Source organism: Oncorhynchus gorbuscha, unplaced genomic scaffold (genome assembly GCF_021184085.1).
Source record: "Oncorhynchus gorbuscha isolate QuinsamMale2020 ecotype Even-year unplaced genomic scaffold, OgorEven_v1.0 Un_scaffold_4147, whole genome shotgun sequence".
NCBI classification, from domain to species: Eukaryota; Metazoa; Chordata; class Actinopteri; order Salmoniformes; family Salmonidae; genus Oncorhynchus; species Oncorhynchus gorbuscha.
In genome coordinates, this window is record NW_025748235.1 from 2,139 (window position 1) to 14,333 (window position 12,195).

Here is a 12,195-nt window from a genome sequence, read left to right on the forward strand (position 1 = left end):
TATAGCTTGTCCTTCTCCCCTCCCAGCTCTTCTCGTGTTGAGTAGTGTTGTGATGTGTCCCAGCCTGGTCCTCTATAGCTTGTCCTTTCCCCTCCCAGCTTTCTCTCGTGTTGAGTAGTGTTGTGTTGTGTCCCAGCCTGTCCTCTATAGCTCGTCCCTCTCCTCCCAGCTTTTCCCTGTTGGAGTAGTGTTGTGTTGTGTCCCAGCCTGGTCCTCTACAGCTCGTCCCTCTCCTCTCCCAGCTTTCCTCGTGCTGAGTAGTTGGTGGATGTGTCCCAGCCTGGTCCTCTACAGCTCATCCCTCTCCTCCCAGCTTCTTCCTCGTGTTGAGTAGTGTTGTGTTGTGTCCCAGCCTGGTCCTCTACAGCTCGTCCCCTCCTCCCAGCTTCGTGCTGAGTAGTGTTGTGCTGTGTCCCAGCCTGGTCCTCTACAGCTCATCCCTCTCCTCCCAGCTTCTCTCTCGTGTTGAGTAGTGTTGTGTTGTGTCCCAGCCTGGTCCTCTACAGCTCGTCCCCTCCTCCCAGCTCTCGTGTTGAGTAGTGTACAGATGTGTCCCAGCCTGGTCCTCTATAGCTTGTCCCTCCTCCCAGCTTCTCTCGTGTTGAGTAGTGTTGTGCTGTGTCCCAGCCTGGTCCTCTACAGCTCGTCCCTCCTCCCAGCTTTCTCTCGTGTTGAGTAGTGTTGTGTTGTGTCCCAGTCAGTCCTCTATATTTGTCCTCTCCTCCCAGCTTTCGTGCAGCTGAGCAGGCTGTGCTGTGTCCCAGCCTGGTCCTCTATAGCTCTGCCCCTCCTCCCGCTCTCTCAGAAGTTGAGTAGTGTTGTACAGGTCCCAGCCTGGTCCTCTATAGCTCGTCCCTCTCCTCCCAGCTTTCTCTCGTGTTGAGTAGTGTTGTGTTGTGTCCCAGCCTGGTCCTCTACAGCTCATCCCTCTCCTCCCAGCTTTCTCTCGTGTTGAGTAGTGTTGTGTTGTGTCCCAGCCTGGTCCTCTACAGCTCATCCCTCTCCTCCCAGCTTTCTCTCGTGTTGAGTAGTGTTGTGTTGTGTCCCAGCCTGGTCCTCTACAGCTCATCCCTCTCCTCCCAGCTTTCTCTCGTGTTGAGTAGTGTTGTGTTGTGTCCCAGCCTGGTCCTCTACAGCTCATCCCTCTCCTCCCAGCTTTCTCTCGTGTTGAGTAGTGTTGTGTTGTGTCCCAGCCTGGTCCTCTACAGCTCATCCCTCTCCTCCCAGCTTTCTCCCGTGTTGAGTAGTGTTGTGTTGTGTCCCAGCCTGGTCCTCTACAGCTCATCCCTCTCCTCCCAGCTTTCTCTCGTGTTGAGTAGTGTTGTGTTGTGTCCCAGCCTGGTCCTCTACAGCTCGTCCCTCTCCTCCCAGCTTTCTCTCGTGTTGAGTAGTGTTGTGTTGTGTCCCAGCCTGGTCCTCTACAGCTCATCCCTCTCCTCCCAGCTTTCTCTCGTGTTGAGTAGTGTTGTGTTGTGTCCCAGCCTGGTCCTCTACAGCTCATCCCTCTCCTCCCAGCTTTCTCTCGTGTTGAGTAGTGTTGTGTTGTGTCCCAGCCTGGTCCTCTACAGCTCGTCCCTCTCCTCCCAGCTTTCTCTCGTGTTGAGTAGTGTTGTGATGTGTCCCAGCCTGGTCCTCTATAGCTTGTCCTTCTCCTCCCAGCTTTCTCTCGTGTTGAGTAGTGTTGTGTTGTGTCCCAGCCTGGTCCTCTACAGCTCGTCCCTCTCCTCCCAGCTTTCTCTCGTGTTGAGTAGTGTTGTGTTGTGTCCCAGCCTGGTCCTCTACAGCTCGTCCCTCTCCTCCCAGCTTTCTCTCGTGTTGAGTAGTGTTGTGTTGTGTCCCAGCCTGGTCTCATAGCTCATCCCTCCTCCCAACTTTCTCGTGCTGAGAAAGTGTTGTGCTGTGTCCCAGCCTGTCCTCTCATAGCTCATCCTCTCTCCTCCCGCCTTCTCTCGTGCTGAGAGTGTTGTGTTGTGTCCTTAGCCTGGTCCTCTACAGCCTGGCCCTTCTCCCCTCCCAGCCTTCTCGTGCTGAGTAGTGCTTTTGACAATCCCCTTACAGTCCCTCTCCAGCCTGGTCCTCTCATTAGTCATCCCTCTCCTCCCAGCCTGGTCCTCTACAGCTCATCCCTCTCCTCCCAGCCTGTCCTCTACAGGCCTCGTCCCTCTCCCAGCCTGGTCCTCTTACAGCTTCATCCCTCTCCCCTCCCAGCCTGATCCCTTCATAGCCGTCCCTCTCTCCAAGCCTGTCCTCTTACAGTTGTCCCTTCTCCTCCCAGCCTGTCCTCTACAGCTGTCCTCTCCTCCCAGCCTGGTCCCTCTACAGCTCCCCTCCCTCCCAGCCTGGTCCCCACAGTTCGTCCCTCTCCTCCCAGCCTGGTCCTCTACAGCTTGTCCCTCTCCTCCCAGCCTGGTCCTCTACAGCTCGTCCCTCTCCTCCCAGCCTGGTCCCTCTTACAGCTCGTCTCCCCTCTCCCTCACAGTGACATGCTTCCCTCTGGCTGTTCATGAAGGATCTGCAGCCCAGCGTCCACACTGTGTTGTACAGAGCATCTGCTACGGTCTCACAGGCTGGAAGGGGGGGAGAGAGATACAGAAGGTTAGGGTTGAGAGAGAGATTCTTTTCCCTTTTGTACTTTAATAACTATTTGCACATCGTTACAACACTGTATATAGACATAATATGACATTTGAAATGTCTTTATTCTTTTGGAACTTCTGTGAGTGTAATGTTTACTGTTGATTTTTATTGTTGATTTAACTTTTGTATATTATCTACTTCACTTGCTTTGGCAATGTTAACATACGTTTTCCCATGCCAATAAAGCCCTTAAATTGAATTGAGAGTGAGCGAGAGGGGCTATGATGAGAGAGAGGGGGTTATGATGAGAGAGAGGGGCTATGATGAGAGAGAGAGGGTTATGATGAGAGAGAGGCTATGATGAGAGAGAGAGAGAGGGGCTATGATGAGAGAGAGAGAGGCTATGATGAGAGAGAGAGAGGGCTATGATGGAGAGAGAGAGAGGGTTATGATGAGAGAGAGGGGCTATGATGAGAGAGAGAGAGAGGGGCTATGATGAGAGAGAGAGAGAGGGAGGGGCTATGATGAGAGAGAGAGAGGGGCTATGATGAGAGAGAGAGAGAGAGAGAGGCTATGATGAGAGAGAGAGGGGCTATGATGAGAGAGAGAGAGAGAGGGGCTATGATGAGAGAGAGAGAGGGAGAGAGAGGGGCTATGATGAGAGAGAGGGCTATGATGAGAGAGAGAGAGGAGAGGGGATGATGAGAGAGAGAGAGAGAGGGGCTATGATGAGAGAGAGAGAGGGAGAGAGAGGGGCTATGATGAGAGAGAGAGAGAGGGGCTATGATGAGAGAGAGAGAGAGAGGGGCTATGATGAGAGAGAGGGGCTATGATGAGAGAGAGAGAGAGGGGCTATGATGAGAGAGAGAGGGCTATGATGAGAGAGAGAGGCTATGATGAGAGAGAGAGGGGTTATGATGAGAGAGAGAGAGAGGGGCTATGATGAGAGAGAGAGAGAGAGAGGGGCTATGATGAGAGAGAGAGAGAGAGAGAGAGGGGCTATGATGAGAGAGAGAGGGGTTATGATGAGAGAGAGAGAGGGGCTATGATGAGAGAGAGAGAGAGAGGGGCTATGATGATGAGAGAGAGAGAGGAGAGAAGGGCTATGATGAGGGCTATGATGAGAGAGAGAGGGGCTATGATGAGAGAGAGAGAGAGGGCTATGATGAGAGAGAGAGAGAGAGAGAGGGCTATGATGAGAGAGAGAGAGGGGCTATGATGAGAGAGAGAGAGAGGGGCTATGAGAGAGAGAGAGAGGGGCTATGATGAGAGAGAGAGAGAGAGAGAGAGGGGCTATGATGAGAGAGAGAGGGGCTATGATGAGAGAGAGAGAGCGAGAGGGGCTATGATGAGAGAGAGAGAGGGAGAGAGAGGGGCTATGATGAGAGAGAGAGAGAGAGGGCTATGATGAGAGATGAGAGAGAGAGGGGCTATGATGAGAGAGAGAGAGAGAGAGAGGGGCTATGATGAGAGAGAGAGAGAGAGGGCTATGATGAGAGATAGAGGGGCTATGATGAGAGAGAGAGAGAGGGGCTATGATGAGAGAGAGAGAGAGGGGCTATGATGAGAGAGAGAGAGAGAGAGAGAGGGGCTATGATGAGAGAGAGAGGGGCTATGATGAGAGAGAGAGAGAGAGAGGGGCTATGATGAGAGAGAGAGAGGGCTATGATGAGAGAGAGAGAGAGGGGCTATGATGAGAGAGAGAGAGAGAGAGAGAGAGAGGGGCTATGATGAGAGAGAGGGCTATGATGAGAGAGAGAGAGAGAGAGAGGGCTATGATGAGAGAGAGAGGGGCTATGATGAGAGAGAGAGAGAGAGGGCTATGATGAGAGAGAGAGAGAGGGCTATGATGAGAGAGAGAGAGAGAGAGAGAGAGAGAGGGGCTATGATGAGAGAGAGGGGCTATGATGAGAGAGAGAGAGAGAGAGAGAGGGCTATGATGAGAGAGAGAGAGAGAGGGGCTATGATGAGAGAGAGAGAGAGAGAGGGGCTATGATGAGAGAGAGAGAGAGAGAGGGGCTATGATGAGAGAGAGAGGGGCTATGATGAGAGAGAGAGGGGCTATGATGAGAGAGAGAGAGAGAGGGGCTATGATGAGAGAGAGAGAGAGAGAGAGAGGGGCTATGATGAGAGAGAGAGAGGGGCTATGATGAGAGAGAGAGGAGCTATGATGAGAGAGAGAGAGGGGCTATGATGAGAGAGAGAGAGAGAGGGGCTATGATGAGAGAGAGAGATGATGAGAGAGAGAGGGGCTATGATGAGAGAGAGAGGGCTATGATGAGAGAGAGAGATGGGCTATGATGAGAGAGAGGGGCTATGATGAGAGAGAGAGGGGCTATGATGAGAGAGAGAGAGAGAGGGGCTATGATGAGAGAGAGAGAGGGGCTATGATGAGAGAGAGAGAGAGGGGCTATGATGAGAGAGAGAGAGAGGGGCTATGATGAGAGAGAGAGGGGCTATGATGAGAGAGAGAGAGAGAGGGGCTATGATGAGAGAGAGAGGGGCTATGATGAGAGAGAGAGAGAGAGAGAGAGAGAGGGGCTATGATGAGAGAGAGAGAGAGAGAGGGGCTATGATGAGAGAGAGAGAGAGAGAGAGGGGCTATGATGAGAGAGAGAGGGGCTATGATGAGAGAGAGAGAGAGAGAGAGGGGCTATGATGAGAGAGAGAGAGGGGCTATGATGAGAGAGAGAGAGAGAGAGAGAGAGAGGGGCTATGATGAGAGAGAGAGAGGGCTATGATGAGAGAGAGAGGGCTATGATGAGAGAGAGAGAGGGGCTATGATGAGAGAGAGAGAGAGGGGCTATGATGAGAGAGAGAGGGGCTATGATAGAGAGAGAGAGAGGGGCTATGATGAGAGAGAGAGAGAGAGGGCTATGATGAGAGAGAGAGAGGGCTATGATGAGAGAGAGAGAGAGGGGCTATGATGAGAGAGAGGGCTATGATGAGAGAGAGAGGGGCTATGATGAGCTATGATGAGAGAGAGAGGGGCTATGATGAGAGAGAGAGAGGGGCTATGATGAGAGAGAGAGGGCTATGATGAGAGAGAGAGAGGGGCTATGATGAGAGAGAGAGGGGCTATGATGAGAGAGAGAGAGAGGGGCTATGACAGAGAGAGAGAGAGAGAGAGGGGCTATGATGAGAGAGAGAGAGAGGGGCTATGATGAGAGAGAGAGGGCTATGATGAGAGAGAGAGGGGCTATGATGAGAGAGAGAGAGAGGGGCTATGATGAGAGAGAGAGAGAGAGAGAGGGCTATGATGAGAGAGAGAGGGGCTATGATGAGAGAGAGAGAGGGGCTATGATGAGAGAGAGAGAGGGGCTATGATGAGAGAGAGAGAGAGGGGCTATGATGAGAGAGAGAGAGGGGCTATGATGAGAGAGAGAGAGAGGGGCTATGATGAGAGAGAGAGAGAGGGGCTATGATGAGAGAGAGAGAGAGAGAGAGAGAGAGAGAGAGGGGCTATGATGAGAGAGAGAGAGAGGGCTATGATGAGAGAGAGAGAGAGAGAGAGAGGGGCTATGATGAGAGAGAGAGGGCTATGATGAGAGAGAGAGAGGGGCTATGATGAGAGAGAGAGAGGGGCTATGATGAGAGAGAGAGAGAGCTAGATGAGAGAGAGAGGGGCTATGATGAGAGAGAGAGAGAGAGGGGCTATGATGAGAGAGGCTATGATGAGAGAGAGAGGGGCTATGATGAGAGAGAGAGAGGGGCTATGATGAGAGAGAGAGGGCTATGATGAGAGAGAGAGCTATGAGGGGAGAGAGAGAGAGAGAGAGGGCTATGATGAGAGAGAGAGAGAGGGGCTATGATGAGAGAGAGAGGGGCTATGATGAGAGAGAGAGAGAGGGGCTATGATGAGAGAGAGAGAGAGGGGCTATGATGAGAGAGAGAGGGGGCTATGATGAGAGAGAGAGAGAGGGGCTATGATGAGAGAGAGGGGCTATGATGAGAGAGAGAGAGAGGGCTATGATGAGAGAGAGAGAGGGCTATGATGAGAGAGAGAGAGAGGGGCTATGATGAGAGAGAGAGAGAGGGCTATGAGAGAGAGAGAGGGAAGGCTATGATGAGAGAGAGAGAGAGGGCTATGATGAGAGAGAGAGGGGCTATGATGAGAGAGAGAGAGGGCTATGATGAGAGAGAGAGAGAGAGAGGGGCTATGATGAGAGAGAGAGAGAGGGGCTATGATGAGAGAGAGAGAGAGAGGGCTATGATGAGAGAGAGAGGGGGCTATGATGAGAGAGAGAGAGAGGGCTATGATGAGAGAGAGAGAGAGGGGCTATGATGAGAGAGAGAGAGAGGAGGGCTATGATGAGAGAGGGGCTATGATGAGAGAGAGAGGGCTATGATGAGAGAGAGAGAGAGGGGCTATGACAGAGAGAGAGGCTATGATGAGAGAGAGAGGGGGGCTATGATGAGAGAGAGAGAGAGGCTATGATGAGAGAGAGAGAGAGGGGTTATGATGAGAGATGATGAGAGAGAGGGGCTATGATGAGAGAGAGAGAGGGGCTATGATGAGAGAGAGAGAGGGGCTATGATGAGAGAGAGATGAGAGAGGGGCTAGAGAGAGAGAGGGGCTATGATGAGAGAGAGAGAGAGCTATGATGAGAGAGAGAGAGGGGCTATGATGAGAGAGAGAGAGAGAGGGGCTATGATGAGAGAGAGAGAGAGAGGGCTAGATGAGAGAGAGAGAGCTAGAGAGAGAGGGCTATGATGAGAGAGAGAGAGAGAGAGAGGGCTATGATGAGAGAGAGAGAGAGAGAGAGGGGCTATGATGAGAGAGAGAGAGGCTATGATGAGAGAGAGAGAGAGAGAGAGAGGGGCTATGATGAGAGAGAGAGGGCTATGATGAGAGAGAGAGAGAGGGGCTATGATGAGAGAGAGAGAGAGGGGCTATGATGAGAGAGAGAGAGAGAGGGCTATGATGAGAGAGAGAGAGAGAGGGCTAAGGATGAGAGAGAGAGAGAGAGGGCTATGATGAGAGAGAGAGAGAGAGAGAGAGAGAGAGAGAGAGAGAGGGGCTATGATGAGAGAGAGAGAGAGAGGGGCTATGATGAGAGAGAGAGGGGCTATGATGAGAGAGAGAGAGAGGGGCTATGATGAGAGAGAGAGAGAGGGGCTATGATGAGAGAGAGAGAGGGCTATGATGAGAGAGAGAGGGGCTATGATGAGAGAGAGAGAGAGGGGCTATGATGAGAGAGAGAGAGAGAGAGGATGATGAGAGAGAGAGAGGGGCTATGATGAGAGAGAGAGAGAGAGGGGCTATGATGAGAGAGAGAGAGAGGGGCTATGATGAGAGAGAGAGGGGGCTATGATGAGAGAGAGAGGGGCTATGATGAGAGAGAGAGAGAGGGGCTATGATGAGAGAGAGAGAGGGCTATGATGAGAGAGAGAGAGGGCTATGATGAGAGAGAGAGGGGCTATGATGAGAGAGAGAGAGAGGGGCTATGATGAGAGAGAGAGGGGCTATGATGAGAGAGAGAGAGAGGGGCTATGATGAGAGAGAGAGAGAGGGGCTATGATGAGAGAGAGAGAGAGAGGGGCTATGATGAGAGAGAGAGAGAGGGGCTATGATGAGAGAAGAGAGAGGGCTATGATGAGAGAGATGAGAGAGAGAGAGAGGGGGCTATGATGAGAGAGAGAGAGAGGGGCTATGATGAGAGAGAGAGAGAGAGAGAGAGAGAGAGGGGCTATGATGAGAGAGAGAGAGAGAGAGAGAGAGAGGGGCTATGATGAGAGAGAGAGAGAGAGGGGCTATGATGAGAGAGAGAGAGAGAGGGCTATGATGAGAGAGAGAGAGAGAGAGAGGGGCTATGATGAGAGAGAGCTATGATGAGAGAGAGAGAGAGGGGCTATGATGAGAGAGAGAGAGAGAGAGAGGGGCTATGATGAGAGAGAGAGAGGGCTATGATGAGAGAGAGAGAGAGGGCTATGATGAGAGAGAGAGAGGGGCTATGATGAGAGAGAGAGAGAGAGGGGCTATGATGATGAGAGAGAGAGAGGGGCTATGATGAGAGAGAGAGAGGGGCTATGATGAGAGAGAGAGAGAGGGGCTATGATGAGAGAGAGAGAGAGAGAGAAGAGGGGCTATGATGAGAGAGAGAGAGAGAGATGAGAGAGAGAGAGAGGGGCTATGATGAGAGAGAGAGAGAGAGAGAGAGAGGGGCTATGATGAGAGAGAGAGAGAGAGAGAGAGAGAGAGAGAGAGAGAGAGAGGGGCTATGATGAGAGAGAGAGAGAGAGAGAGAGGGGCTATGATGAGAGAGAGAGAGAGAGGGGGCTATGAGAGAGAGAGAGAGAGGGGCTATGATGAGAGAGAGAGAGAGAGAGAGAGGGGCTATGATGAGAGAGAGAGAGAGAGAGGGGCTATGATGAGAGAGAGAGAGAGGCTATGATGAGAGGGAGAGAGAGAGAGGGGCTATGATGAGAGAGAGAGAGAGAGAGAGAGAGGGCTATGATGAGAGAGAGAGAGGGGCTATGATGAGAGAGAGAGAGAGGGGCTATGATGAGAGAGAGAGAGGGCTATGATGAGAGATGAGAGAGAGAGGGGGCTATGAGAGAGAGAGAGAGGGGCTATGATGAGAGAGAGAGAGGGGCTATGATGAGAGAGAGAGAGAGGGGCTATGATGAGAGAGAGAGAGAGGGCTATGATGAGAGAGAGAGAGAGGGCTATGATGAGAGAGAGAGAGGGGCTATGATGAGAGAGAGAGAGAGAGAGAGAGGGGCTATGATGAGAGAGAGAGAGAGGGGCTATGATGAGAGAGAGAGAGAGAGGGCTATGATGAGAGAGAGAGGGGCTATGATGAGAGAGAGAGGCTATGATGAGAGAGAGAGAGAGAGGGGCTATGATGAGAGAGAGAGAGGCTATGATGAGAGAGAGAGAGAGAGGGGCTATGATGAGAGAGAGAGAGAGGGGCTATGATGAGAGAGAGAGAGAGGGGCTATGATGAGAGAGAGAGAGAGGGGCTATGATGAGAGAGAGAGAGAGAGAGGGGCTATGATGAGAGAGAGAGAGAGGGGCTATGATGAGAGAGAGAGAGAGGGGCTATGATGAGAGAGAGAGAGAGAGAGAGAGGGGCTATGATGAGAGAGAGAGAGAGAGAGAGGGGCTATGATGAGAGAGAGAGAGAGAGAGGGGCTATGAGATGAGAGAGAGAGAGGGCTATGATGAGAGAGAGAGAGAGAGAGAGAGAGGGGCTATGATGAGAGAGAGAGAGAGAGGGCTATGATGAGAGAGAGAGAGAGGGGCTATGATGAGAGAGAGAGATGAGAGAGGGCTATGATGAGAGAGAGAGAGGGGAGATGATGAGAGAGAGAGAGAGGGGCTATGATGAGAGAGAGAGAGAGGGGCTATGATGAGAGAGAGAGGGGCTATGAGAGAGAGAGAGAGAGAGGGGCTATGATGAGAGAGAGAGAGAGAGGGGCTATGATGAGAGAGAGAGAGAGAGGGGCTATGATGAGAGAGAGAGGGGCTATGATGAGAGAGAGAGAGAGAGAGAGGGGCTATGATGAGAGAGAGAGAGAGGGGCTATGATGAGAGAGAGAGAGAGGGGCTATGATGAGAGAGAGAGAGAGGGGCTATGATGAGAGAGAGAGAGGGGCTATGATGAGAGAGAGAGAGAGGCTATGATGAGAGAGAGAGAGAGGGGCTATGATGAGAGAGCTATGATGAGAGAGAGAGAGAGAGAGAGGGGCTATGATGAGAGAGAGATGATGAGGGCTATGATGAGAGAGAGAGAGAGAGGGCTATGATGAGAGAGAGAGAGGGGCTATGATGAGAGAGAGAGAGAGGGGCTATGATGAGAGAGAGAGAGAGGGGCTATGATGAGAGAGAGGGCTATGATGAGAGAGAGAGAGAGAGGGGCTATGATGAGAGAGAGAGAGAGGGGGCTATGATGAGAGAGAGAGAGGGGCTATGATGAGAGAGAGAGAGAGAGAGAGGGGCTATGATGAGAGAGAGAGAGAGAGGGGCTATGATGAGAGAGAGAGAGGGGCTATGATGAGAGAGAGAGAGAGGGGCTATGATGAGAGAGAGAGAGAGGGGCTATGATGGGAGAGAGAGAGAGAGGGCTATGATGAGAGAGAGGCTAGAGAGAGAGAGAGAGAGGGCTATGATGAGAGAGAGAGAGGGCTATGATGAGAGAGAGAGAGAGAGGGGCTATGATGAGAGAGATGAGAGAGAGAGAGGGGCTATGATGAGAGAGAGAGAGGGGCTATGATGAGAGAGAGAGAGAGAGAGAGAGAGGGGCTATGATGAGAGAGAGAGAGAGGGGCTATGATGAGAGAGAGAGAGAGGGGCTATGATGAGAGAGAGAGAGAGAGGGGCTATGATGAGAGAGAGAGAGAGAGGGGCTATGATGAGAGAGAGAGAGAGGGGCTATGATGAGAGAGAGAGAGAGAGATGATGAGAGAGATGATGAGAGAGAGGGCTATGAGAGAGAGAGAGAGGGGCTATGATGAGAGAGAGAGAGAGAGGGGCTATGATGAGAGAGAGAGAGGGGGCTATGATGAGAGAGAGAGGATGATGAGAGAGAGAGAGAGGGCTATGATGAGAGAGAGAGAGAGAGGGGCTATGATGAGAGAGAGAGAGAGGGGCTATGATGAGAGAGAGAGAGAGGGGCTATGATGAGAGAGAGAGAGAGAGAGAGGGGCTATGATGAGAGAGAGAGAGGGGCTATGATGAGAGAGAGAGAGAGGGCTATGATGAGAGAGAGAGAGAGAGAGAGAGAGAGAGGGGCTATGATGAGAGAGAGAGAGAGAGAGAGAGAGAGAGAGAGAGAGAGAGGGGCTATGATGAGAGAGAGAGAGGGGCTATGATGAGAGAGAGAGAGAGGGGCTATGATGAGAGAGAGAGAGAGAGGGGCTATGATGAGAGAGAGAGAGAGAGAGAGAGGGGCTATGATGAGAGAGAGAGAGAGAGAGGGGCTATGATGAGAGAGAGAGAGAGAGAGAGAGAGAGAGAGAGGGGCTATGATGAGAGAGAGAGAGAGGGGCTATGATGAGAGAGAGAGAGAGAGAGGGGCTATGATGAGAGAGAGAGAGAGGGGCTATGATGAGAGAGAGAGAGGGGCTATGATGAGAGAGAGAGGGGCTATGATGAGAGAGAGAGAGAGGGCTATGATGAGAGAGAGAGAGAGAGAGGGGCTATGATGAGAGAGAGAGAGAGGGGCTATGATGAGAGAGAGAGAGAGAGAGGGGCTATGATGAGAGAGAGGGGAGAGAGAGAGAGAGAGGGCTATGATGAGAGAGAGAGAGAGGGGCTATGATGAGAGAGAGAGAGAGAGAGGGGCTATGATGAGAGAGAGAGAGAGAGGGGCTATGATGAGAGAGAGAGAGAGGGGCTATGATGAGAGAGAGAGAGAGGGCTATGATGAGAGAGAGAGAGGGGCTATGATGAGAGAGAGAGAGAGAGAGAGGGGCTATGATGAGAGAGAGAGAGGGGCTATGATGAGAGAGAGAGAGAGAGAGAGGGGCTATGATATGATGAGAGAGAGAGAGGGCTATGATGAGAGAGAGAGAGAGAGAGAGAGAGAGAGAGAGAGAGAGAGAGAGGGGCTAGAGATGAGATGAGAGAGAGAGAGAGGGCTATGATGAGAGAGAGAGAGAGAGAGAGGGGCT

At 51.9% G+C, this 12,195-nt stretch overlaps 1 pseudogene; it reads right to left on the bottom strand.

Annotated features, from left to right (window-relative positions):
- Positions 1-2,454: 2,454 nt before the first annotated feature.
- The window catches only part of LOC124028431, a 28,761-nt pseudogene continuing 19,020 nt past the window's right edge, over positions 2,455-12,195 (bottom strand).